This window comes from Stomoxys calcitrans, chromosome 1 (genome assembly GCF_963082655.1).
Source record: "Stomoxys calcitrans chromosome 1, idStoCalc2.1, whole genome shotgun sequence".
NCBI classification, from domain to species: Eukaryota; Metazoa; Arthropoda; class Insecta; order Diptera; family Muscidae; genus Stomoxys; species Stomoxys calcitrans.
Genome location: NC_081552.1, coordinates 263,293,825 through 263,319,360, shown reverse-complemented (window position 1 = coordinate 263,319,360; position 25,536 = coordinate 263,293,825). Strand labels below are relative to the sequence as shown.

Here is a 25,536-nt window from a genome sequence, read left to right as displayed (position 1 = left end):
GTTTGGGGAAGGGGTGATGCCTACATTTGGATATCAAATTCGTATTCTACTCCCAAATACCTTTATTTGAGCACCATATTGCGATGACCAGTAAAAAATTGCTGTTTGTGGGGTCTTTTGGGAAAGGGGGTAGACCCCCAGAAAATTGGTCCCGAAAATGGGTATCAATTCTTGCTCTACCCCCCAATATCTCATTTAAGCCCCACATTGACATGGTCGGTAAATAAGCCGGATTTAGGGGCCCTGAAAATATATCAGCCATGTGCTCTATTCTCATGTATTTGAACCCCATATTGCCTCAAAATTGGATATCAAATTCATATCTTATCTCAAATACCATTCACTTAAACCCCTTATTGAAAAAGCCAGCACATATGTTCGGTTTGGGGTATAGGCCCTAAAAACTACGAATATCGAGCTCCACAGTCTGGAAGATCCAAATTGTCTTGGTGAGCAAATACCTCCTACTTGGGGGTTCTTATGGTGGTGGGACAAGCCCAGACAGTTGGTCCCTAATGTTGATATCAGATACATGGTCTACTCCCACATACCTTTAATTTGAGCCCCATATTTCCATAGTCGGCAAACATGACCGACTTGGAGGGTGTTTTGGGGGATGGGGCGGCCACTCAGTGACTTGGCTTTGAAAATATATATCAGATTCATGTTCTACTGTAAAACACCTCTTATTTGAGTCTCATATTGCAATGGTCAGCAAATACTTCCTATTTGGGTGGTGTTATGGGTGTGGGGCGGCCCCGTAGACACTTTTTCCGAACATTGATATCAGATTCGCGCTTCACTTCCAAAGTCCTTTCATTTGAGCCCCATATTGATATGGTCGTTAATTTGTGCCTTTTGGGGGAGGTTTTTTGGGAGAGGCGGCCCCCTCTAACACTTGGTTTCACATTTGGATATCAGATTCGTATTCTATACTCAAATACCTTTTATTTAAGTCCCATATTGTCATGGTCAGTAAATAAGTCCTGTTGGGGGGTTGTTTTGGGGAAGGGGTGGACTCCCAGAAACTTGGTCCCACATTTGGATATCAGATACGTATTTTACTCGCAAATACCTTTCATTTAAGTCCCATATTGCCATGGTCGGTAAATATGTCCGATTTAGGGGTGTCTTGGGGGTTGGGGTGGTCCCCCTGACACTTGGTCCGACAATTGGATATCATATACTTTTTCTACTCTTAAAAACCTTTCATTTAAATCCCATATTGTCGTGATTGGTGTATGTATATACATTTGGTAGGTTTTGGGGTGGGGCGCCTCCCCTAGATACCCCATCCTAAATTGGGATACCAAATTTTTGTTTGTTGGTTACTATAAAAAAGCACACAAATTTCCACCATGGATCGCATTTGTCGAGTTCTTTCCCGATATCTCTTTTTACATAAACAAAGGATAAAAGAAAAGAATTGCTTTGTTGGAGACCACAGTAGAAGTACATGTGTAAAATTTCAGCCAAATCGAATTAGAATTGGGCCTTTTAGAGGCTCAAGAAGTAAAATATCGGTTTATAGGCGAGCTGTATCAGGCTAAAGACCGATTCAGAACATATTTGACACGTATGTTGGAGGTCATGGAAGAAGTCGTTGTACCGAATTTCAGCCAAATCGGATAATAATTAGGCCTTCTTGAGGCTCAAGAAGTCAAATCGGTTTATATGGCAGTTATATCAGGTTATAGACCGATTTAAACTATACTTCGCACAGTTGTTGGAAGTCATAGCGAAACAACTCATGCAAAATTTCAGCCAAATCGAATAGGAATTGCGCCCTCTAGTGGGTAAATAAGTCCAGATTCACGATCGGTTTATATGGCAGCTACATCAGATTATGGACCGATTGAAACTATACTTGGCACAGTTGTTGGAAGTCATAGCGAAACACGTCATGCGAAATTTCAGCCAAATCGGATAGGAATTGCGTCCTCTAGAGGCTCAAGAAGTCAAGACCCCAGATCGGTCATAGACGAATATATCGAGAAGTTACAAACAGAATGACGAAATTGGTATACTAATAACTAAATTTCAATGTATTATTCGATTCGGGACGGCGCGAACGCCATTCCCGGCTATCAAAAATTGCACGCACGAGTTATTCACATTAGGAATAATCGCGGAGGTCAACTCAATCGTAAGTGCAATGATCGAGCCTCACTCCGGGGGAACCGCCTTCATGATCACGGTAACCCCTACGCCAGGTAAGTATGCTTTAGTCAGTATAACATGAAAGTCTTATCATCGACTAACCATGAAGTAAATGAGAATAAATGAAAATAAGTGAAGATTAACGAACATTCACTATCGTATTAGAATGAAATGAAAGCGAGACATTTTGGATAAAAAAAGTACTGTTGGTTTTCAATCTTGGTAGTTGTGCGCATGGCAACACATAAACCATAGAGAAAATAGGAAAAATTACGTTGTGTTGTTGTTGTGATGGTGAAAATTGCAACCACCATTTCTCAAATACATAAACACATGAAGATAATATAGGTACGATGCTACAAAAAGGCAAATTGAAAAATTACGGTTTTACATAGGCATAACAAAACCAGTAAGGAAAGGCAAAAGTCGAGCGGAGCCGACTATATTATACCCTACACCAGTAGACGTAATACTTTTAATAGATAGCACTTATATCCAAATTTAGTCAGACTTTAATTTTGCATACTTATTGAAATATCGAATAGAACCTTATACGATTTTCTAACGATGGTACGAAAATTGTGGCATCTACAGCCTTAAAAGTCGAAACGCATAAAAGATATATAGGGGAGTTTTATCTAAACCGGTTTTGATGAAATTTTGCACACGTATTGGGATCTCAATTAAAACATCTCGTGAAAAATTTTGTAGAGATCGGGCCGAATTGTGGCTTCTACATACTTAAAAGGCCATATCGGATGAAAAATATATATGGGAGCTATATGTAAATCTGGACCGATTTGGGGCAAGTTGCAGAAAAATGTCGAAAAGCCTAACACGACTCACTGTCCCAAATTTCGGCGAAATCGGCCAATAAATGCGCCTTTTATGGGCCCAAAGCCATAAATCGAGAGATCGTTCTATATGGCAGCTATATCCAAATCTTGTTCGATCTAGGCCAAATTGCAGAAATATATCGAGGGGCTTAACTTAACTCAGTGTCCCAAATTTTGGAGACATCGGACAATAAATGCGCCTTTTATGGACCCAAAGCCTAAAAGCGAGAGATCGGCAGCTATATCCAAATCTGGACCGATCTGAGTCAAATTGACGGGGGATGTCAAGGGGCCTAACACAACTCACTATCCCAAATTTTGGCAAAATCGGTCAATAAATGCGCCTTTAATATGGCAGCTATATGCAAATCTTGTTCGATCTAGGCCAAATTGCAGAAATATATCGAGGAGCTTAACTTAAATCACTGTCGCAAATTTCGGCGACATCGGACAATAAATGCGCCTTTTATAAGCCTATGACCCTAAATCAGAGAATCGGTCTATATGGCAGCTATATCCAAATCTGGACCGATCTGGGCTAAATTGAAGAAAGGTGGCGACTGGTCAAACCCAACTCATTGTCCCAAATTTCAGCAAAATCGGATAATCAATGTGGCTTTTATATAGGGACAAAAAAAGAATCTTTGCAAAATTTCAGCTCAATATCTCTATTTTGAAAGACTGTAGCGTGATTTCAGACGGACGGTCATGGCTAGAACGTCTAAGATTTTTAAGCTGATCAAGAATATATATACCTTATAGGGTCGGAAATGGATATTTCGATGTGTTGTAAACAGAATGACAAAATGGTGGTGAGTATAAAAATTAAAAATCATTTTGCTTGTTCTAGGTTCGAACTCAGAACCTTTGTATTGTAAATCTTCTGATGTACGCTCTGTGCCTCAAAACTACTAAAATCACTCCCATGTGGTAGAAAATTTTGTCTATAAGTAGAATATGTCAAACACAAACACAAAGGAGAAAATAATGTATTAATCAAACAACAGTAATGTGGTTGAAAGCGTGGAGCGTCTGCTTTGAAAACGGAAGGTTCTTGATCCAATCTTGGCTGCGATGAAGGTAAAGTTTTTTGAATTGAATTACTCATAGAAAATTTGTCTCTTCAAAGAAATTGAGCCTTGAGAACGTTGTGGTGGGGATAGGCGCGAACATGTTTGAGTGTAAGTGGCTATTTTTTAGCAACGTTCAACTAAGATAATATGTCATTATTTTTTGACAACTTGTATGCTAAGGCAAAAGTACCTATTCTTTAACTTTCCTTTCCTAGGACTTTCCTCCTAGGACTTCGCCATGTAAAAGTAATAAGAAACGATGCCTAAAAATAAGTAGTTATTTATTTATGAATGAGCTTACCTTTCTGGTTATTTGGTAATGAGAGTTCTTGCTGAGAGTTGAAATATCAACTTTAGAAGTCTGTATCACAGCTCATCCAGCATAAAACTTCACCAAATGTTTCTAAGTTAAAATCAATAGTAGCCTAGCATATCTCATGAGGAAAACCTTCCATGAAACTAAGCCATGATTTTCTTAAGGAAACATTAGCTAAAAGCTTTCTATTTTAATACCATCCTTTAGTTTAATATTTTGACTGTTCAAATTTATTATACGTTCGGGACGGCGCGTACGCCATTCCCGGCTATCAAAAATTACACGCACGAGTTATTCACATTAGGAATAATCGCGGAGGTCAACTCAATCGTAAGTGCAATGACCGAGCCTCACTCCGGGGGAACCGCCTTCATGATCACGGTAACCCCTACGCCAGGTAAGTATGCTTTTCTCAGCACAACATGAACGTCTTATCATCGACGAACCATGAACTGAATGAGATTAATAGCATATTTGAGCAATTTTACTAAACATTAGCTAACGTTTGAAGAGGACATTTGAAATGAAACATATTGTTGGCTAAATGATGGTGTTTTTTTTTGTCATGCGCACAGCAACCAAAAGGAAAAATAGGAAAATTGACTATGGCCATACGGCTTGACAATTGCAACCACCATTTCTCAGATGCACTTCTACATAGCTGCTGAAGATATCATATGGTGTTACAAAAGATGAAGAAAAAACATATTTTCACACAGGCATTGTTAACAGAAATGGACTAGAAATTCCATAGATATTTTGTATTATGTTTCGTAAAAGCAATAAATGTAAATAAAAAGTTTCGGAGGGGATTTGACATTAATGAGAAAAAGAGCAAAAAGAAAAGAGCGTGCTAAGTTCGGCCGGGCCGAATCTTATATTCCCTCCACCATGGATCGCATTTGTCGAGTTCTATGCGCGGATTCTCTTTTTAGGCAAACAAAGAATATTGAATAAGAACTGTTATGCTAATGGAACAATATCAAGTTATAGTCCGATTCGGGCCATAAATGAATGCTGAACATTGTAGAAGTCATTGTGTAATATTTCACTTCATTCGGATAAGAATTGCGCCTTGTAGGGGCTCAAGAAGCAAAATCGGGAGATATGTTTAAACGCGAGCTGCATCAAGCAAATCAGAAAATATTAGACACGTATGTTGTAGGTCATGAGAGAAGCCGTTGTACAAATTTTCTTACAAATCGGATAAGAATTGCGCTCTCTAGAGGCTCAAGAAATCAATACCCAAGATCGGTTTATATGGCAGCTATATCAAACATGGACCGATTTGGCCCATTTACAATCTCGACCTACACCAATAAGAAGTATGTGTGCAAAATTACAAGCGGCTAGCTCTTCTCCTTCAAAAATTAGCGTGCTTTCGATAGACAGACGGAAGAACATGGCTAGTTCGACTAAAAATGTCATGACGATCAAGAATATATGGGGTCTTAGACGAATATTTCGAGGAGTTACAAACAGAATGACGAAATTAGTATACCCCCATCCTATGGTGGAGGGTATAACAAATATTCTTTGTCTCTCTTCTTTTGTTGAATTTATTTATTCCCTTGCATTACAAGGTCATTTTCCGCAAAGCATGTTCATATTTTCACTATCAATCTTCAGAAGTCTCTTTCAGCATAAATACTTCGTCCCATAAGTTGTATAGTCACAATCGTTCTAGTTAGCCTTACATTTCCTTGAGGAAAAGCTATCTACGAGAAACTGGTGTTTTAGGATATGTTTTTCCTTATAGACATCAGAGTACATCAGTATTATCTTTTAGATTGTTATTGGTCAAATTTATTAATTTGTTCGGGACGGCGCGTACGCCATTCCCGGCTATCAAAAATTGCACGCACGAGTTATTCACATTAGGAATAATCGCGGAGGTCAACTCAATCGTAAGTGCAATGATCGAGCCTCACTCCGGGGGAACCGCCTTCATGATCACGGTAACCCCTACGCCAGGTAAGTATGCTTTTCTCAGCTCATGGCTGACTACATATCCAAAGTCTTTCACAAACGGAACGAGAATTATTGAATAAACAAGGACTGTTTTAGTCTCTAAAAACGTTGTGCAGTTATATTTCAAAGGACTACAAGCATTCTACTGTATCAAAAGTGGATTTTCTATATTCTTAAATACCAATTATGGTAGGTAGAAGAGGGTTGATTAGCCACCAGATAATTCAATCGCAAGTTTATCCCCTTTTGAAAGAACCCCAATTGCTTCCTTTGTATAGTCAGCAGGTAAGAGTGGTGTATAAGAAGGGCATGATGTGTATTAATATGGTTCTTTTGGAAGTAATTTTGAGAAGATAAAGTGAAAATAATAAAACAAGTAAAAAGGGGTTAAGTTCGGCCGGGCCGAACTTTGGATATATGTAAACCATATCAAAATATGTTCCGATTTGGACCAAATACTTATAAGTACAAGTCATTGATCAATTGTGCATAACAATATATTGGCCTTCTAAGTAGCTATACCTAAAATTAAACCGATCTGAACCATATACGACACGGATGTCGAAAAGCCAAACATAAATCACTGTGTCAAATTTCAGTGAAATCGGAAGTGCAGAAGTATGTCAAGGGGCTTAACTTAACCCACTGTCCCAAATTTCGGCGACATCGGACAATAAATGCGCCTTTTATGGACCCAAAGCCGTAAATCAAGATATCGGTCTATATGGCAGCTATATCCAAATATGGACCGATTTGGGCCAAATTTCAGAAAAAAATCGAAAAGCCTAACACAACTCACTGTCCCAAATTTTGCAGAAATCGGACAATAAATTGGCCTTTTATGGCCCCGGACTATATGGCAGCTATATCCAAATCTGGATCGATCTGAACCAAATTAAAGAAGAATGTCGGCGGGCTTTACTTACCTTACAGTACCAAATCTCGGCGACATCGGACAATAAATGCGCCTTTTATGGGCCAAAACCTCAAATCGAGAGAACGGTCTATATGACAGCTATATTCAAATCTGGACCGATCTGGCCCAAATCGAACAAGGATGTCGAAGAGCCTAACACAACTCACTGTCCCAAATTTCAGCAAAATAGGCAAATAAATGCGCCTTTTATGGGCCCAAAACCTCAAGTCGAGAGAACGGCCTATATGGCAGCTATATCCAAATCTGGACCGATATGTGTGATTTTGAAGAAGAACGTCAAGGGGGTTTACTTATCTCACTGTCCTAAATTTTGGCGACATTAGACAATAAATTCGCCTTTTATTGGCCCAAAACCTTAAATCGAGAGATCGGTCTATATGGCAGCTATATCCAAATCTGAACCGATCTGGGCCAAGTAGCAGAAAAATGTCGAAGAACCTAACAGAAAGCACTGTCCCAAATCTAAGCAAAATCGGATAATAAATGTCGCTTTTATGAGCCTAAGACCCTTAATCGGTGGATCGGTCTATATGGCAGCTATACCCAAATCTGAACCGATCTGTGCCAAATTAATGGAGAATGTCGAAGGGCCTAACACAACTCACTGTCCCAAATTTCAACAAAATCGGATAATAAATGTGGCTTTAATGGGCCTTAGACCCTAGTTCGGAGGATCGGTCTATATGGCAGCTATATCCAAATCTATACCGATTTGAGCCACATTGACCCAGTATGTCGAAGGGCCTTACACAACTCACTGTCCCAAATTTCAGCAAAATTGGCTAATAAATGTGGCTTTTATGGGCCAAAACCCCTAAATCGATGGATCGGTCTATATGGCAGCTATATCCAAATCTAGGCCGATCTGCGCCAAATTGACGAAGTATGTCGAGGGGTACAACACAACTCACTGCCGCAATTTTCAGCAAAATCGGATAAAAAATGTCGCTTTTATGGGCCTAAGACCATAAATCTGCGGATCGGCCTTTGGGGGGGCTATATCAAGTTATAGTCCGATATAACCCATCTTCGAACTTAATCTGCTTATGGACAAAAAAAGAATCTGTGCAATATTTCAGCTCCGACTGTCTGTCCGTCCGCCTGTCTGTCCGTCCGCCCGTCTTTCCGTCCGCCCGTCTGTCTGTCCGTCCTCCCGTCTGTCTATCCGTCCGTCTGTTGTAATCACTCCACAGCCTTCAAAAATTGAGATATTGAGCTGAAATTTGGCACAGATACGTCTTTTTAAACGGGCCAAATCGGACCATATTTGGATATAGCTGCTATATAGGCCGATCTGGTGATAAAGGGTCTGAGCCCATAAATCCTTTATTTTTAATCAGATTTCGCTAAAAGTTGAAACAGGGAGTAGTTTTAGGCATCCCTGCTTTGGACCCATGGTTCAGATCGCCCTATATTTCGATATAGCTGCCATATAGACCGATCTGCCGATTAAGGATCTAAAGCCCATAAAAGCTTTCTTTACTGTCCGATTTCGCTGAAAATTGAAACAGGGAGTAATCTTCAACCTCTCGACATTCGACCTAAATTTAGTTCAGATCGGACTATATATGGTTATGGCTGCCATATAGACCTCTCTCCCGATAAAGGGTGTGAAGCCCATAAAAGCTATATTTTTCATCCGATTTTGCTGAAATTTGAAAAAGTGGGTAGAGTAAAGCTTCTCAACAACTGGCCCAAATATGGTTCAAATCGGACTATATTTTGATATAGCTGCCATATAGACCGCTCTGTCGATAAAGGGTCTGAAGCCCATAAAAGGTTTATTTATTACCCGATTTTGCTGAAATTTGAAACAGTGAGTTGTTTTAAGCCTCCCGATAACCAACCTAAATTTGAAGCAGTGAGTTTTGTTGAAGCCTCGCGACTTCGGAGTTAAACATGGTTCAGATTGGACTATATTTAAATGTAGCTACCATATGGACCGATATGCTGATTAAGGGTCTGAAGCCCATGAAAGCTGTATTTATTGCCGGATTTCGTTGAAATTTGAAATAGTGAGCTATTTTAAGCCTCCCAACATCTGACCCAAATATGAATCACATTAGACTATGCAGATATAGCTGTCATATAGACTGAACTTCTAAATTGGGGTCTTAATGCCATAAAAAAGGAGATTTCTTGCCTAATTTTGCTGAAACTGTTTCTTGTATAAAAATTCTAGGGACCTGAGTAAAATATGATTGAGACCAGCCCTTATTTAGACATAACTATGGATATGGTAGTAAAATAGCATGATAATTATATCCTGGGTGGTGGGTATCCAAAGTTCGGTGTTAAGTTCACACCTTTTAACTTGTTTTATTTTATTTTGGTACTACAGTTATCGCAATAGCAATTGAAATGGATTTTTTCAAATGCATCAAAAAACCTCAGATGATTCGGGTCATCCTGAGTTTATGTTGATGGATTTTATGTACTAACAACCACTTGTTACGAAGATGGCCTTCTCTCACTTCCAAGGCATGCAGCCAAACATTTTTAGATTCCCGAAGAGTTTATCAACTGCAAAATAATTCATTTTATAAATTATACGCTCCATGTAATAAATTGTTAGTTTAATTGTTTAACCCCCTCTAATGTCCGTCCATGTTTGTTGATGCTGAATATATTTTCCCTCTATGGGTGTTCATCTCAACATTTAAACTTATGTCTTATAGGTAGTTAACCTTTTTTGTACAACACTTTGTGGTTGCTTTGGCTCGAGGTAGTGTAAATGCGGCATCACAAAACAGGGATGAAGCAATACACTTCAAAATAAAAGTAGGCAATATTCAATACCACATGCTTTCTACTTTCTGCCTGGCTATGCTATGCGCATGACTTTCCTTACCACCACCAAACGTGACCTTAAATTTCATCTGTAACATTAAGGGAAAAAATATGAACAACATGTATTCAAAATATTTCGCTTGGATGCTGAAAGGTTTCATGATGTGTTAATTTTTCTCATTCACCTCATGAATCATAGCGGTTAAGAGGTGAATGATGAGCTGAATAAAACATACTTACCTGGCGTAGGGGTTACCGTGATCATGAAGGCGGTTCCCCCGGAGTGAGGCTCGATCATTGCACTACGATTGAGTTGACCTCCGCGATTATTCCTAATGTGAATAACTCGTGCGTGCAATTTTTGATAGCCGGGAATGGCGTACGCGCCGTCCCGAACAAATTAATAAATTTGACCGATTACAATCTAAAAGATTATACTGATGTACTCTAATGTCTTTAAGGAAAAGCAAGCAATTTGCAGGTAGAGGTCTATGCGATAACACTAGGGCGGCAGTGATTGTGCTATCCAGAGGTTTTAGATCGATCTAACATCTGTATCTACAGCGATGTCAAGAAGCATTGAAGGCTTTAGCTGGTGCGAAAATAAGATCTAAAGTTTTGGGTCGCTGTCGAGAAAAATTATCTTCAGAGAAATCATAATCTGGTCTTAGGCTGGGTTCCCGGACATAAGGATATCATAGTAGATGAGAAGGCGGGCATGCTTGCGAGATCGCGTGCCCTTGCTCTTGTGTCAATAGTGGAACACTATCGAAAATTTTCCATGGAATTAAGGAGCGTTATAAGGATACATGGTTAAATCGCTGGAATTCAACAGCCGAACAAACAAAGCTTCTGTGGGACGAACGCTCGAAATCGAACATAGGCAATGGAAAAGGCACATCTGAGTATGGTTATTTGAATTATAACAGGACATAATAAGTGATGTTAACATAAGTCTTGTATTGACACCAGAAATGATGACATCTGTCGGTGGTGCCAAGAGATCGACGTCTCGGAGGACGTCATTTGTATCTGTATTTACCTGACATTTTGAAGGCAGGTGCATCCGGTATTTGTCTTCCAGAATACACAAAAAAACACCAATTTCGAAGATGTTGATTTGAGTCCTTTAACCATCGACTTTATAGGTTTTAAAATGTATATTTTGATGTGTTGACCAGGGAACAACAAAATGGTCAACTGTTCGTTGGTAGATATAAAACCATATACCACATTCTTGGCTTGTAGAAGATTTGGTTGGTTTGGATCGCGTCTGGTAGGATTTTTCTTAACTTTTGGTAGGAAATAATTTTCTTGAGTGGCAACACTGCTCTCAAATACCTTTCGCTAGAATCCCATATTGTCCAGATTGGCCTTAATGTCAGTTTGGGGGTGTTTTCTGCTTTTACAGCCTTAAAAGACCATATCGGATGAAAGTTATATATGGGAGCTATATATAAATCTAGGAGGCCACCGTAGCGCAGAGGTTAGCATGTCCGCCTATGACGCTGAACGCCTGGGTTCGAATTCTGGCGAGGCCATTAGAAAAAATTGGTTTTCCCCTCCTAATGCTGGCAACATTTGTGAGGTACTATGCCGTGTAAAACTTCTCTCCAAAGAGGTGTCGCACTGCGGCACGCCGATCGGACTCGGCTATAAAAAGGAGGCCCCTTATCATTGAGCTTAAACACGAATCGGAGTGCACTCATTGATATGTGAGAAGTTGGCCCCTGTTCCTTAGTGGAATGTTCATGGGCAAAACTTGCATTTGCATATATAAATCTGGTCCGATTCTGATAAAATTTTGCACACATATTGGGACGTCACAAAAAGCACTTCGTACGAAATTTGGTAAAGATCGGACCAAAATTGTGCCTTCTACAGCTTCAAAACGACATATCGGAAGAAAAATATATATGGGAGCTATATCTAAATCTGAACCAATTTAGATGAAATTTTGCACATGTATTAAGACGTCACACCAAATATCTCATGCTAAATTTGGTAAAGATCGGACCAAAATTGTGGCTCTCACAGCTTCAAAACGACATATCGGAAGAAAAATATATATGGGAGCTATATCTAAATCTGCACCGATTTCAATGAAATTTTGCACACATATTAAGACGTCCAAAAAAATACACTTTGTGTATATTTACACTCTAATACACTCTGCTATTAGAGCGATATCAAGATAAGGTCCGGTTTGGAGCGCAATCAAATTATATGTTGGAGATCTGTGTAAAATTTCAGCCAACTCGAATAAGAATTGCGCCCTTTGGGGGCTCAAGAAGTAAAATAGAGAGATCGATTAATATGGGAGCTGTATCGGGCTATAGACCGATTCAGACCATAATAAACACGTATGTTGATGGTCAAGAGAGGATCCGTCGTACAAAATTTCAGGCAAATCGGATAATAATTGCGACCTCTAGAGGCTCAAGAAGTCAAGATCACAGATCGGTTTATATGGCAGCTATATCAGATTATGAACCGATTTAAACCTTATTTGACACAGTTGTTGAAAGTAAAAATAAAATACGTCATGCAAAATTTCAGCCAAATCGGATAGGAATTGCGCCCTTTAGAAACTCAAGTAGTCAAGTCCCTAGATCTGTTTATATGACAGCTATATCAGTTATGAACTGATTTGAACCATACTTGGCATAGTTGTTGGACATCATAACAAAATACTTCGTGCAAAAATTCATTCAAATCGGATAAAAATTGCGCACACTAGAGGCTCAAGAAGTCAAGACCCAAGATCGGTTTATATGGCAGCTATATCAGGTTATGAACCGATTTGAACTATACTTCGCACACTTGTTGGACATCATAACAAAACACGTCGTGCAAAATTTCATTCCACTCGGATAAGAAATGCGACCTCTAGAGGCTCAAGAAGTCAAGATCCAAGATCGGTTTATATGACAGCTATATCAGGTTATCGACCGATTTGAACCATACTTGGCACAGTTTTTGGATATTGTAACAAAATATGTCGTGCAAAATTTCATTCAAATCGGATAAGAATTGCGCACTCTAGAGGCTCAAGAAGTCAAGACCCAAGATCGGTTTCTATGGCAGCTATATCAAAACATGAACCGATATGGCCCATTTACAATACCAACTGACCTACACTAATAGGAAGTATTTGTTCAAAATTTCAAGCGGCTAGCTTTACTCCTTCGGAAGTTAGCGTGCTTTCGACAAACAGACGGACGGGCAGACGGAAGGACATGGCTAGATCGACATAAAATGTCGCGACGAGCAAGAATATATATACTTTATGGGGTCTCAGACGAATATTTCGAGTAGTTACAAACAGAATGACGAAATTAGTATACCCCCATCCTGTGGTGGAGGGTATTAAAAGGCATTAAGTTCGGCCGAGCCGAACTTTGGATACCCACCACCTCGGGTATATATGTATGTAAACTCCCTGTTGTCACAATCCGGTGAAAATTGGATAACTTGACATTGAGTGGTCCAATATATATAAGTCACTATTCAATATTGTAGAATATATAAACCGATCTGAACCATATTAAGGTTGGATATTGGGAGGCTCAGAACAACTCACTGCTTCAAATTTCAGCGAAATCGGATAAAAAGTAAAGCTTTTATGGTCTTCAGACCCTTTATCGCGAGATCGGTCTATATGGTTGCTATACTTAAATATAGTCCGATTTGATCCATATTTAGGTCAGATATCAGGAGGCTTAAAATAACCCTATGTTTCAAATTTCAGCGAAATCGGGTTATAAATAAAGATTTATGGGCTTCAAACCCTTTATCGACAGATCGGTATATATGGTAGCTATATATGAATATAGTCCAACATCTCCCGACATCTGACACAAATATGGTCCATATTTGGGTCAAATGTCGGGAGGCCTAAAACTACTCACTGTTTCAAATCGGATCGAAGCGAAATCGGATGAAAAATAAAGCATTTATGGGCATTAGACCCTTTACCGAAAAATAGGTGTATATAGCAGCTATATCTAAATATGGTCGGATTTGGCCTGTTCAAGATCTTAACCAGCGTCCATCAAAAAGACGTATCTGTGCCAAATTTCAGCTCAATGTCTCAATTTTTGAAGGCTCTAGAGTGATTACAACAGACGGACGGACAGACGGATAGACGGACGGACAGACGGATAGACGGACGGACAGACGGATAGACGGACGGACAGACACACGGACACCTAAAATGTCCTTAGCGAATATGTAGAAAAATGTCCAGAAGGGGGAAAATTCCTCCTCTTGTTTGGTTATTTTTCTATATTTACTATCAAAATGGCGAGACAAGTGTTTTCTCCTTTTGCTTCTTCTTTCATAATCCCTGCATCTTTTCCTGTTATTTTCGTTAAAGTCGAATTTTGTTCCGCAATGTTATAGATCCAATTTTAAGTTGTTAATACATTTTACTACATAGATATTTATTTACAATTAAATGAATATTTTCGCGGTTTTAGGGCATTTTGCTTGGTCTTCATTTTGTTTCTCTGCTATTTACATATCTTTTCCTTCTTCTGTAAATATCATATCCTTCCAAAGAATGTTTATTCAGATGCATTGCTTATACGCACAGAACATAACTCTATGGATTTTTCCAACGAAATTGTGTTAGACATGTCAAAATAAAAAAAAATCTTGTTTCCCATTTTCCCTTTCGTACCATTATTTACTATCTTTAACAGTCCATGTGCTGGGGTATATGAGAATGTGGTGGTTGATGCCATTGCCAATTTTTCACATTTCCCTTTTGGTGGTTGAGCGCATGACCAAACAACCATCAAGGTTTAGAGCCAATGGTGTTTTCCATTTTCAAAGTCCTCTTTATGGCGATACTAAATGCTTTGTAATCTTCACTTATTTTCATTTATTCTCATTTACTTCATGGTTTGGCGATGTTAAGAGGTTCATGTTGTGCTGACGAAAGCATACTTACCTGGCGTAGGGGTTACCGTGATCATGAAGGCGGTTCCCCCGGAGTGAGGCTCGATCATTGCACTTACGATTGAGTTGACCTCCGCGATTATTCCTAATGTGAATAACTCGTGCGTGAAATTTTTGATAGCCGGGAATGGCGTACGCGCCGTCCCGATTGACAAATTAATTTGAGCAAGAATTAAAATATCACAAGGGCTAGAAATTTAAACTTTTAATGGCCTCAGGAAGTTAAATAGTGAATACCATAATATCTTTACTATATCTTTACTGATTTATGAATTCGCTCAACGGGTTTAGGGTCATTTCAGTTTGGATGTTAGATGTACTCCACTATAAAGAGACTTTATTTAAGCCCTATATTCTCATGGGGATTTTGGGAGTAAGAAGGCTCCCTGGGTGGCGGTTGGGGTGGGTTTAAGGGGGTGATGTGGACCCCCAGAAACGTGGTCCCGTAAGTGGGTATTAATTTCGTCATCAACTCCCAAATACCTTTCATTTGAGTCCAATATTGCCTTGACCCGTAAATATGTAAGTCTGATTTATAGGTGTTTTCGGGTGAGTTGGTCCCCGGACATTTGGCCCTATAAAAAAAAAATCCGCATCGTGCTCTTCTCTCATGTACCATTAATTTTAACCCCATACCTCACATACTTGGCCCCAAAATTGGTTATCATATTCGTTTTCTAATCTCAAACACCTTTCATTTGGTCACTATATTTGTATTCTTGGGGAAGGGGCAGATACATGGTCTCACATTTGGATATCAGATTCGTTTTCCACTCCTCACTACTTTTACTTGAGCCCCATATTAGGATGGTCAATGAATAATTGATGTTTGTGGGGGGAAGTGGTAGACCGTCAGAAAATTGGTCCCGAAAATGACTATCAATTTCATGGTCTACTCGCCAATACTTTTCATTTGAGCCCCACATTGACCTGGTCGGTAAATATGTCCGATTTAGGTGTGTTTTGGGGAGTGGGGTTGTTTCCCAAAAACATAGCCCTGAAAATAAATCAGCATCGTGCTTTACTCTCAATATCATTTTTTTGAACCCCATATAGCCATTGGTCTCAAAGTTGGACATCAAATTCGTTTTCTAGTCTCAAATACCTTTCATTTAAACCCCGTGTTTGGGGGTCAAACTAAGGGTTTTGCCTTTCGAAATAAAAAATCAGAGGGAGAATTAGGTTTAAAATTCAATGCTGTTGTAATGGTTTATTGTGTTTGTTGCTCATTTCATTATTTATAAGTAGTAAATCGAATTCAGTCTTTTGTTGTAGGTAAATTTAGATAGACAATTGTACGTGTAGCATTAAGTAGTTAATTTCTTTTAGGGTGAAGTAGCACAATTTATTCTTAGTTTAAGTAGCGAATTTTACTTTTAGTTTTGGATAGGAAATTTTAACTTTAGCTTTAAGTAGGAAAATTTAATTTTAGAGGGTAAGTAGGTTATTTCACATTTTGATTTTGGGTCTAAGGATATAGGAATTGGTTGATGGTGTGTAGAGTGGCCCGCACTTGTGTTTATTTTTGGTGTCCCGCACTTTGATGGTTTAACCATGTGTTGTGTTGATTTTGGGTCTTCTTGTGGGTTTATGTTGTATCTTAGTGTCTTCTTCACGTCTGAAAATTGAGTTTGTTAATTTTTGTTTCACTGTTTGTAATGTTCTTTTCTTTAACGATTGTTTATATGTATATATGTAAGATCACTTTTTTGCTTTTCACTTCACTTGGGTTCACTTTGAGGGGGAGAGAATACGATGCGCGGGTTTGAGATTTAAAAGCGAGACTGATCTTTTTTTGGTTGTTGCTTGTCACTTGGACCCCGCGAAAACGGTCAACTTTCCAAGCTACAAGCAACAATTCCAGGTAAACAAATATGAAGTCAAGGCGGAATCAGCGATTAAGAACTTACTTCAATGTACCGTTATGCACAGTGGGTCATGTGCATACGTGAACGCATGTCTGCACATGGGTGCACATGACTTCATGTTCAAACGTACTTTGAACATTCTCCCCCTCCAAGTGACGAAGTGACATCTTACCTTTTTAATTTTGGTTTCTTGCCTGTGAGGTGACTGGGCCGACGAACACGTATCCCCAATCTGTCTCCTGGGCGAAGACGGCTCCCAATCCGGGTTGTACAACACCACTCCTCCGGAGGTGGGCGTAGGCATCGGCCCCTACCTCTACATCGATTGGTTCGTTGCCCCTAGGGTCAGCATCTGCCAAAGAAAGGGATCTTAGGCTGCTTGTGGGGTCGGGAATGATGGGATCTGAATAGGGTCGTCGCGGCAAATCCCGGGTCACCACTGCCCGGATGGTATACATGGTCCTCCTCGACGCATGCCTTGACCGAAGTCTTATTGTTGCCAGACGGTGCCCTCTGCGCTCTCTCGTTGGTATCCCCAGGCGAGTTACTGTGGCTGCCGCGATTCGGGTGATGGTCGATGCCTGGCACAAAGGTACCCGTACCCCAGCCCAATCGTCCTGCTCCTCGGGTGCCAATTCCACCATCGCCGTGGGTACAAAAACAGTGGCCCGGCTGTAAGGTATCTCGACCGGGGGAGGGCCTTGGACGATGGGCATCTGGTTGGCTGGTTCGATTGCAAGTTGCCGTGGGTTGGCAATCTCCATTGGGGGCGGGCTGTAGCTGCCGTATGTCTCCCTAAGCTGTGGGGCCCCATGCAGCATTGTGTGATGGCGGTAGTCGCATGTTCGGCAGGCAGTGACCACGGGGCAGTCTGGGGCCAGATGGCTGCGCGCCAGACAGTTCCGACAGTAACTCCGTCTCTCAACTGTCTCGTATCTCTGATACGGTGTCATTTGCCGGAACCGCGGGCATGACCGTATGGCGTGGTCCTCCTGGCAGAGGCCACAGGCATACTGCCAAGATGCGGGGCGATACCTGGGTTCCCGTGGGTCGAAGCGAGGGCGTGTGGGTCTGGCGGGTCGTGGGGACTCTGGGCGAGGTAAATATCCGGCCATTATCTGTAACCAAAATCTCGTGAGTACCGTGTTTTGATGTGATTATGAATTGCTAGGGGTGTCTGAGAATAATTTGACAATCTTAGTTATGGGTCGACTGACTATGCCATTGGAAGTTCGAATATCTACAACTCGAGTGTTCTGATCAACACCGGGGTATGTTTTAAAAACTCGTCCTAACTTCCACTCGGTGGGATATCTCTCATCCCTGATGACAACTAAATCATTGACCTGTATGTTATCTTGCTGATACTTCCATTTGTATCTACGGTGAAGCTCATTTAAGTACTCTGACTTCCACCTCTGACAAAAGTTTTGGGATATAATCTTTAATCTCTTCCACCGATTTGCAAGCGTTATGTCCTCCTCTGAGATGTCGGGTTCTGCCGGGGTCAAAAGGGAAGAGCCTATAAGGAAGTGAGCTGGGGTCAAGGGTGCTAAATCGTTAGGGTCTTCAGAAGCTGGACTAAGGGGTCGTGAATTGAGGCAGGCCTCGATACGTGCCAATATGGTTGACAGTTCTTCGAACGTGAAGTTCATTTTGGGCATAGACTTCTTAAGGTGTATCTTGAATGATTTAACTCCTGCCTCCCACAATCCCCCCATATGGGGAGCTCCTGGAGGAATAAATTTCCACTCTAAATTCTGATGAGCATGTTGCTGAATGGCGCTGCTCTGTAAACTTTTCATAAACTCTTTCTGATCTTTCTTGAGCATTTCTGCTGCGCCTATAAAATTCTTTCCATTGTCGGAATATATCTTTTCTGGGCACCCTCTCCTTCCTATGAAACGAGCTAATGCCGCCAGAAATGATTGAGTCGATAAATCACTTGTTGCTTCTAAGTGGATGGCTTTTGTCGCAAAACAAACAAATATGCAGATATAACCCTTGGTTATTAAACACGCTCGTGCTGTTAAGCTTTTGATTCCGAAGGGTCCTGCAAAATCTACCCCTGTATTCGTAAAGGGTCTGGATAAAGTAGTACGCTCGGGTGGAAGAGATGACATAATTTGGGTCTGAGTCTTTAATCGATATAGGGTACAAACTCTGCAATTGTGTATAACTTTCTTGATCAACTGTTTCAATCTGAATATCCAAAACTCCGTACGGATGAGCCGGGTCATAAGTTGATTGCCTCCGTGCATTGAGACTTTATGAACAAATTCCACTAGAAGGAGTGCAAATCGCGAATCATATGGGATTAAGATTGGATGACGTTCGCTGTACGTCAAAGCTGGCGATTGAACTAAACGACCATTGGATCTAATTACTCCTTTTCTATCTATGAAGGGGTTGAATGGTAAAAGACTACTTCTAGGTGAAAGCCTTTTCTTTTGGGTCAAAGAACTGTATTCCTCAACGAAGTAATGTTTCTGAGTTGCCACTATAAGACGCATCTTTGTGTCTATGAGCTCTGGGCTGGTTATTTCTTGCGATGAAATTTTAAGTGAGGATCTAGTTGAACCTGTGTTACGCCAGAACCTAACTGCGTAAGACAAAACACGATATGCTCTAGCTAAAGACGAAAATCGAGTCAAAGGGTCATCAAAAGTGCCTGTTGCGAATACTTTAACTTGTTTTGCTTCAAGATTAGTGTCTGTATTAACTCGGTCTTGCGGCCACTGATCATGCGGCAATTTGAGCCACTGGGGTCCCGTCCACCATAAATTATGAGATATTAAGTCGTCAGGAGAACAGCCACGACTTGCCACATCTGCAGGATTATATTCTGAGTCAACATGTTTCCAATGCTCACCACCGACGTTCTCTAATATCTCTGAAACCCTGTTACCAACGAAAGCGCTCCATGAGCATGGTGGCTTTTGTAGCCAGGCTAGAACGATTGTAGAGTCGGTCCAGAAATGGGTCGTAAACTTTGATAATCGAAGCTTAGGCACAATGGCATTTGCTAACCTTGACAACATAACTGCACCGCATAATTCTAACCTTGGCAGAGAGATTTTCTTAACTGGGGCTACTCGGGTCTTGGCTGCTAGAAGAAAAGTGTCTACAGTTTTATCGATGTGTTCAACGCGTATATAAATTGTGGCTGCATATGCGCTTTCTGACGCGTCGCAGAATCCATGTATCTCCACAATACTAGCAGGTGTAAACCGAACCCATCTTGGTATCGATACAGTGTCTATAGAATGGCTGCCTCTCACAAAGTTATTCCAGTTCATTTGAGTCACTGGCTTCAACGAGTCATCCCATTCTACCTTATCTAGCCAAACCTGCTGCATGATTAACTTGGCTACAACAATTACTGGCGCTAACCATCCACATGGGTCGAAAAACCTTGCTATCGTTGATAATACTTCTCGCTTGGTGCTCATTTGCTTTTCTTCAACTGTAGGGGCCGTAAAAGTGAAATTATCACCTGATATATTCCAACGAATTCCTAGGGTCTTTGTCGAAGAAGCTTCGGAAATATTTAACCAATCTATTGGAAGAAGCATGTCTTCATTTAAATCCTTTAACAAACGTGTGTCATTTGACGCCCATTTTCTTAGCCTGAAACCAGCTGATTCTAATGCGGAGGCTAATTCTTTCCTAGCTGCTGTAGCTTCTTCTATGGAGTGTCCGCCCGCTAATACATCATCGACATATAAATTTTCTTTAATAATTCTTGATCCTAACGGATGAGAATCTTTCACGTCTTCTGCTAACTGGAGAAGGGTCCTAATCGCTAAAAATGGGGCGCAATTTATGCCGAAGGTAACAGTTAAGAGTTCGTAATCCTCAATTGGGTGGTTTTCTGATTTGCGAAAGAGGATCCTTTGAAATGCTGTTTGATTGGGGTCTACTAAGATCTGACGATACATCTTTGTCACGTCTGCATTGAAGACGTACTTAAAAAATCTCCAGTTCAACACTTGTACGACAAGGTCTTGCTGAAGTATGGGTCCTGTATGTAAGATATCATTAAGACTTTTCTTGTTTGATGTTGGGCTAGATGCGTTAAAAACCACTCTAAGTTTTGTGGTAACCCTATCTGGTTTGATAACTGCATGGTGAGGTAAGTAGTAGTGAGGGGTCTTGTATACGCTGTTTGGGTCTACCTTCCTCATGTGTCCTAATTCCAAATACTCTAATATGGCTGCATCATAATGTGCTTTAATATCTGGGGTCTTAGACAACTTTTTCTCCATTCTATGAAACTGTGCCAATGCGATGTTCCTAGATGAACCGATCTCTGAACAGCTTTTAAAAGGTAAAGTTACGATATATCTCCCCGCCTCATTACGTCGTGTTGTATTTTTGTAATTATTTTCGCAATAAATATCTTCTGCTGACCTCAAAACCTTTTTTGGGGTCTCTTCCACCTCCCAAAAGCGAGTGATTATCTTTTCCAATGATGATGCACTATAAAGTGTGATTTGTCTGTCGGATTTAGGGTCTTCCGTAATGGGTCCTCCTATGATCCACCCAAAAACGGTGTCCTGCGCTAAAAGTGATCCACAGGATTTCATAGTACCGCCTTTTGTGTATATAAGGGGTCCAATATCTAATCCGATTAACATGTCCACGGGTCGACTTTCAAAGAATCGAGGGTCCGCGAGACTAAGGTGTGCAAAATCTCCAAATTGATTTTGCCTTAAATCGTGTGTTGGTAAATGAGAAGGTAGGGTCTTTAAGACTGGTGCCCAAACCTCCAGCTCAAAACTAGGATTTACTCGTGAGCAAAGATTGAAGACGCAAGCTTTTGTCGATGTTTCAGAAACTGCGTCGCTTAAACCTGTGACGTGAATTAAATTCTTAACTGTTGGAAGTTGTAGTTTGTTTCTAATTTTCTCTGAAATGAAAGTTGATTGTGACCCAGGATCGATGATTGCCCTGGCATCATATCTATGTCCTCTAGATTTGATTTGAACTATTGCTGTGAACAAAAGTGTCTCTTTGGGTTGCGGAGTGGGTCTGATTTCCTGAAGTGTCAAAGTCGTTGAACAAGGTGCTTCTAAACAAGGTGTGGACTGTATATTTGGCGATACCGATGGTTGTACTAGGGTGGTTAAAGCGGCAGCACTGGTACTAGGGCGTGCGTATTCGCTAACCGGTTGAGCTAGGGTGGTAGGATCAGTAGCACTGGTGCTAGGTCGTGCTTCCTGTCTACCGGGTTGAACTAAAGTGTTGAGAGCGGCAGCACTTGTGCTGGGTCGTGCTCCGTCTCGTTGGAGTGTGCCTGTTGTAGGGTACTGGGTCTGGTTGCCTTTATGTATCAAACTGTGGTGTCGTTGACTACATTCCCTACAACTAAAACGACTTTTACACTCCCTGACTCCATGATCCGAAGAAAGGCAGTTATAGCAAAGATGACTGGTCTTAACAATGTTTATTCGATCGTTGATCGACCTTTCTAGAAATTGAGGACATTCTCGCAAAGAATGATTGGATTTACAAAGTTGACAAACCGGTTTGTTATTCTGAGCATTATAGTGTGATTGTGTGTTGTTGCTGGGTCTTGAGCCCGTGTTCTTGAAATTGGGATTTACATTTGTTTGAAAACTATTAACTCGCTTTTCCCGCTTATCGTACTCCGATCTGGGTTGATTATATCTCGAATATTGTGGCTTGATATTGCCGACTGATTCTAGGGTCTTGAATTTATGGGTCAAAAATACATCTAGTTGATTCCACGATGGAAGAGACGAACAATCTGCTAGGCTGCTTTCGAATTCTTCTAAAAATATTCTTGGTAGTTTGGTTGACACAAGATAAACTAAGATTGGGTCCCATCCCCCCGTTTCTACTTCAAGGGTCTGTAAAGTTTGGGTACAACTACCTATAGTGCGCTGTAATTTCTGGATTGTTGACGCGCTATCAACGGAAACCGAAGGTAAATTAAAAAGAGCTCGCAATTGCTCATTTACCTGCATGCGTTTATTTTCGTACCTATGAACGAGATTTCTCCACGCTATGTCGAAACCCTCATGGGTCAGTGGAACATTGGAAATTATTTCGCGGGCTTCTCCTGCTGTTTTCTGGGTTAAGTGAAACAACTTCTCGACTTTACTTAATTTTGAATTGTTAATGTAAATTGCTGAAAATAAATCCCTAAAGGTAGGCCATTCGCGATATCCCCCTTTAAAAACATCTGTGTCACAGGGCGGCAATCTTAGAGCTGGTGAAAAATCATTAGTGTCTCGCTGTTGGGTCATCGATATTCTCTCCTGTTTTTCTTGATCTTGTTGCTCGTTAAGGGCCAAAATTTCTCCGTTAAGAGAGCTTAAACACCGTTTATAAGTTTCTAGTGCCTGTTTGTAGCTATTTCGAAGCTTAGTTTTATCTATAGGTGTCTCATCCTTTTCCGGAATGCGATCCCTACAATCTAAGTATGCCTTCTTGATTTGATCCCATAAAGAATTGAGTTCTACCCGCGTGATTTCTAACGAATGTATATTATCATCCGACTTAGCCGCGGAGTAAACGGTCTCAAAATCCACTAAATCATCCACACAGTTTACAAATCTTTCGCGTAAATTCTTATCCATTTTGTAATTGGCTTGTATATGTTTTAAATAGGGTCAAAAAACTATAAAACCAAGGAAAATTTTACAACAAAATGTCCTAAAAAAAAAACTGGTTATTTGTAGAAATCAAATCTATTTCAAAAAAACCTAATGCGAGAAAAAAAAAATGTGTGTCTTGATGATGGGTCAAATATCTAAGGGTCAAACCTGAAACTTTTTACAAAATTCGTAATAAATGTTTTATCTGGGTCACTAGAAAAAAAACAGGTTAATATTTCTGATGATATCGATTATACAATAGCCGCAAAAAATTGTAAGAAAAATTTTCCTTTCAAATCGCAATACACCAGCAATTTAATTCCGCTCGAATTAAAGTTGCAAAAAAAATTTATTTTTCTCCAAAAAAAATTAAACTTTCACTTTTCAAAATTTGGCATACAGAACTAGATGATTCTTTACAATAATACTGCTTTGACTCGTTGGGTCAATTTGCTTTCTGTATAAAAAACAACAAAGGATTGCACAAACAACCACAGTCCTTTCCGACCGTTTCCACTTAAATTTGTGCAATAGAATGAAGTTTTAAAATTTCGAAGACAAATGAGGCCAGCACGCAATATTATTTTCGTTATTTCTCACACAAAAACAATTCTTGATAAAAAAACTTCTTCTTTTCTAAAAGCACTTCGATTTTTCTTAGACACTTTTCCTTTTCTTTATAGAAAATTTCAACAAAAAATCTCGTGGATGTCTGTCCCGAAAATCCTACACACTGCCTTGAAAGTAGGGTCTGCTATATTGGGTCAAATTCACTTGGATCAAATTAATTTGGGTCAAAATTAATTGGGTCAAAATTTATCAGACAACCGAATTAGCGATTCATAATCAGAAAACGATCAAAAACAATATTAAAGTACGCTGGGTAAATGTATGAACTTTTCCTTTTTTGAAAAAAAGGTTATGTATGACGTAATACCCAAGCGCACTTTAATAGAAAACCAAAATGGTACTCACTTTGAAGCTTCTTTTTTGATGTGTGTGTATGTGTGTGTGTGTGTAGGTGGGCGCTTGGCTTGGGTCCAGAATTGTGTGTTGGCGCCTTTTGCAATTTTTGTAGCTTTGTGTCGTTAGAGTCTTGGATTTTGTTGTTTTAGTGTTTTTGATTTGATGAAGTTTTGGGAATTTAACCGTTGTAGCGGGTTTTTCCGTTTTTATCCCAGAGCGTAGATTTTTTGTTTTTGTGTTTTTACACGGAACGCACGAATTTGATTTTGTTGGGGTTTTTTGAAAATGCACAATATTTTATGTGTGATAGAAAAAGAAAGAATTAGTTTGGGATAAAATTTACAAATTTATCGAGCAACCCATAATTCTGTTTTAACACTCTAATTTGTTTTTTAAGTTAAAATACTGAAAAATTTATGATTTTTAGAGAAAAAAAAATTTTTCAAAATATGTAGAAAAAATTAACATAAATTTTGGGTTGGACGATAAATTGTTAAATTTTTCAATTTTTTAGCTCTTTTTTTCCAATTTAACACAAAGAAACTTCTTTAAACAATTTAAAAATTTTTGATTTTTATAATTTTTTTGAAATTCCACTTTTTTCCACTTCTGTTCCACTGTGCGGGTCACTTTACGTTTTTTGGGTCTTTTGCACACTTCTTTTTTGATTTACCACAACTTCTAATGATTTTGGGGTCAATTTTTTGCACATTAAAATTTAATTAATTATTTTTATTTTTACACGGGTCACCCTGTTAATTTAATTAGTTTTTGTTTTATTTGAGTCTTTATGTACTTTAATTGTCACTTTGCAATTTGGTTATTATTTTCTTTTGTTATTTCGTTTTGATCTTCATTTGGTTGGAATATTTTATCAAATTTTCAATAAAATAAATGCCACAACCAAACGAAGAACACTGAGAGCCGCTATATATTTTTTAATTTGTGATTTGTGTATTATTTTGTTTTTAATAAATTGCCAAAACTGATCTTTTATGTGTTTTGATATTTTTGTGTTGGCCGTCCGT

At 39.7% G+C, this 25,536-nt stretch overlaps 5 non-coding genes across 5 annotated transcripts; 2 read left to right on the top strand and 3 right to left on the bottom strand.

The window, feature by feature from the left end:
- Positions 1 to 2,056: 2,056 nt before the first annotated feature.
- Positions 2,057 to 2,221, bottom strand: LOC131994492 (U1 spliceosomal RNA). The gene has a single exon (XR_009396782.1). It is a non-coding gene; the product is annotated as a U1 spliceosomal RNA (small nuclear RNA).
- Positions 2,222 to 4,625: 2,404 nt separating this feature from the next.
- Positions 4,626 to 4,790, bottom strand: LOC131994495 (U1 spliceosomal RNA). Its single transcript, XR_009396785.1, has one exon. It is a non-coding gene; the product is annotated as a U1 spliceosomal RNA (small nuclear RNA).
- Positions 4,791 to 6,202: 1,412 nt separating this feature from the next.
- LOC131994498 (U1 spliceosomal RNA) lies at positions 6,203 to 6,367 on the bottom strand. Its single transcript, XR_009396788.1, has one exon. It is a non-coding gene; the product is annotated as a U1 spliceosomal RNA (small nuclear RNA).
- Positions 6,368 to 10,315: 3,948 nt separating this feature from the next.
- LOC131994493 (U1 spliceosomal RNA) lies at positions 10,316 to 10,479 on the top strand. The gene has a single exon (XR_009396783.1). It is a non-coding gene; the product is annotated as a U1 spliceosomal RNA (small nuclear RNA).
- A 4,553-nt stretch (positions 10,480 to 15,032) lies between these two features.
- On the top strand, positions 15,033 to 15,197 carry LOC131994496 (U1 spliceosomal RNA). Its single transcript, XR_009396786.1, has one exon. It is a non-coding gene; the product is annotated as a U1 spliceosomal RNA (small nuclear RNA).
- Positions 15,198 to 25,536: the final 10,339 nt, after the last annotated feature.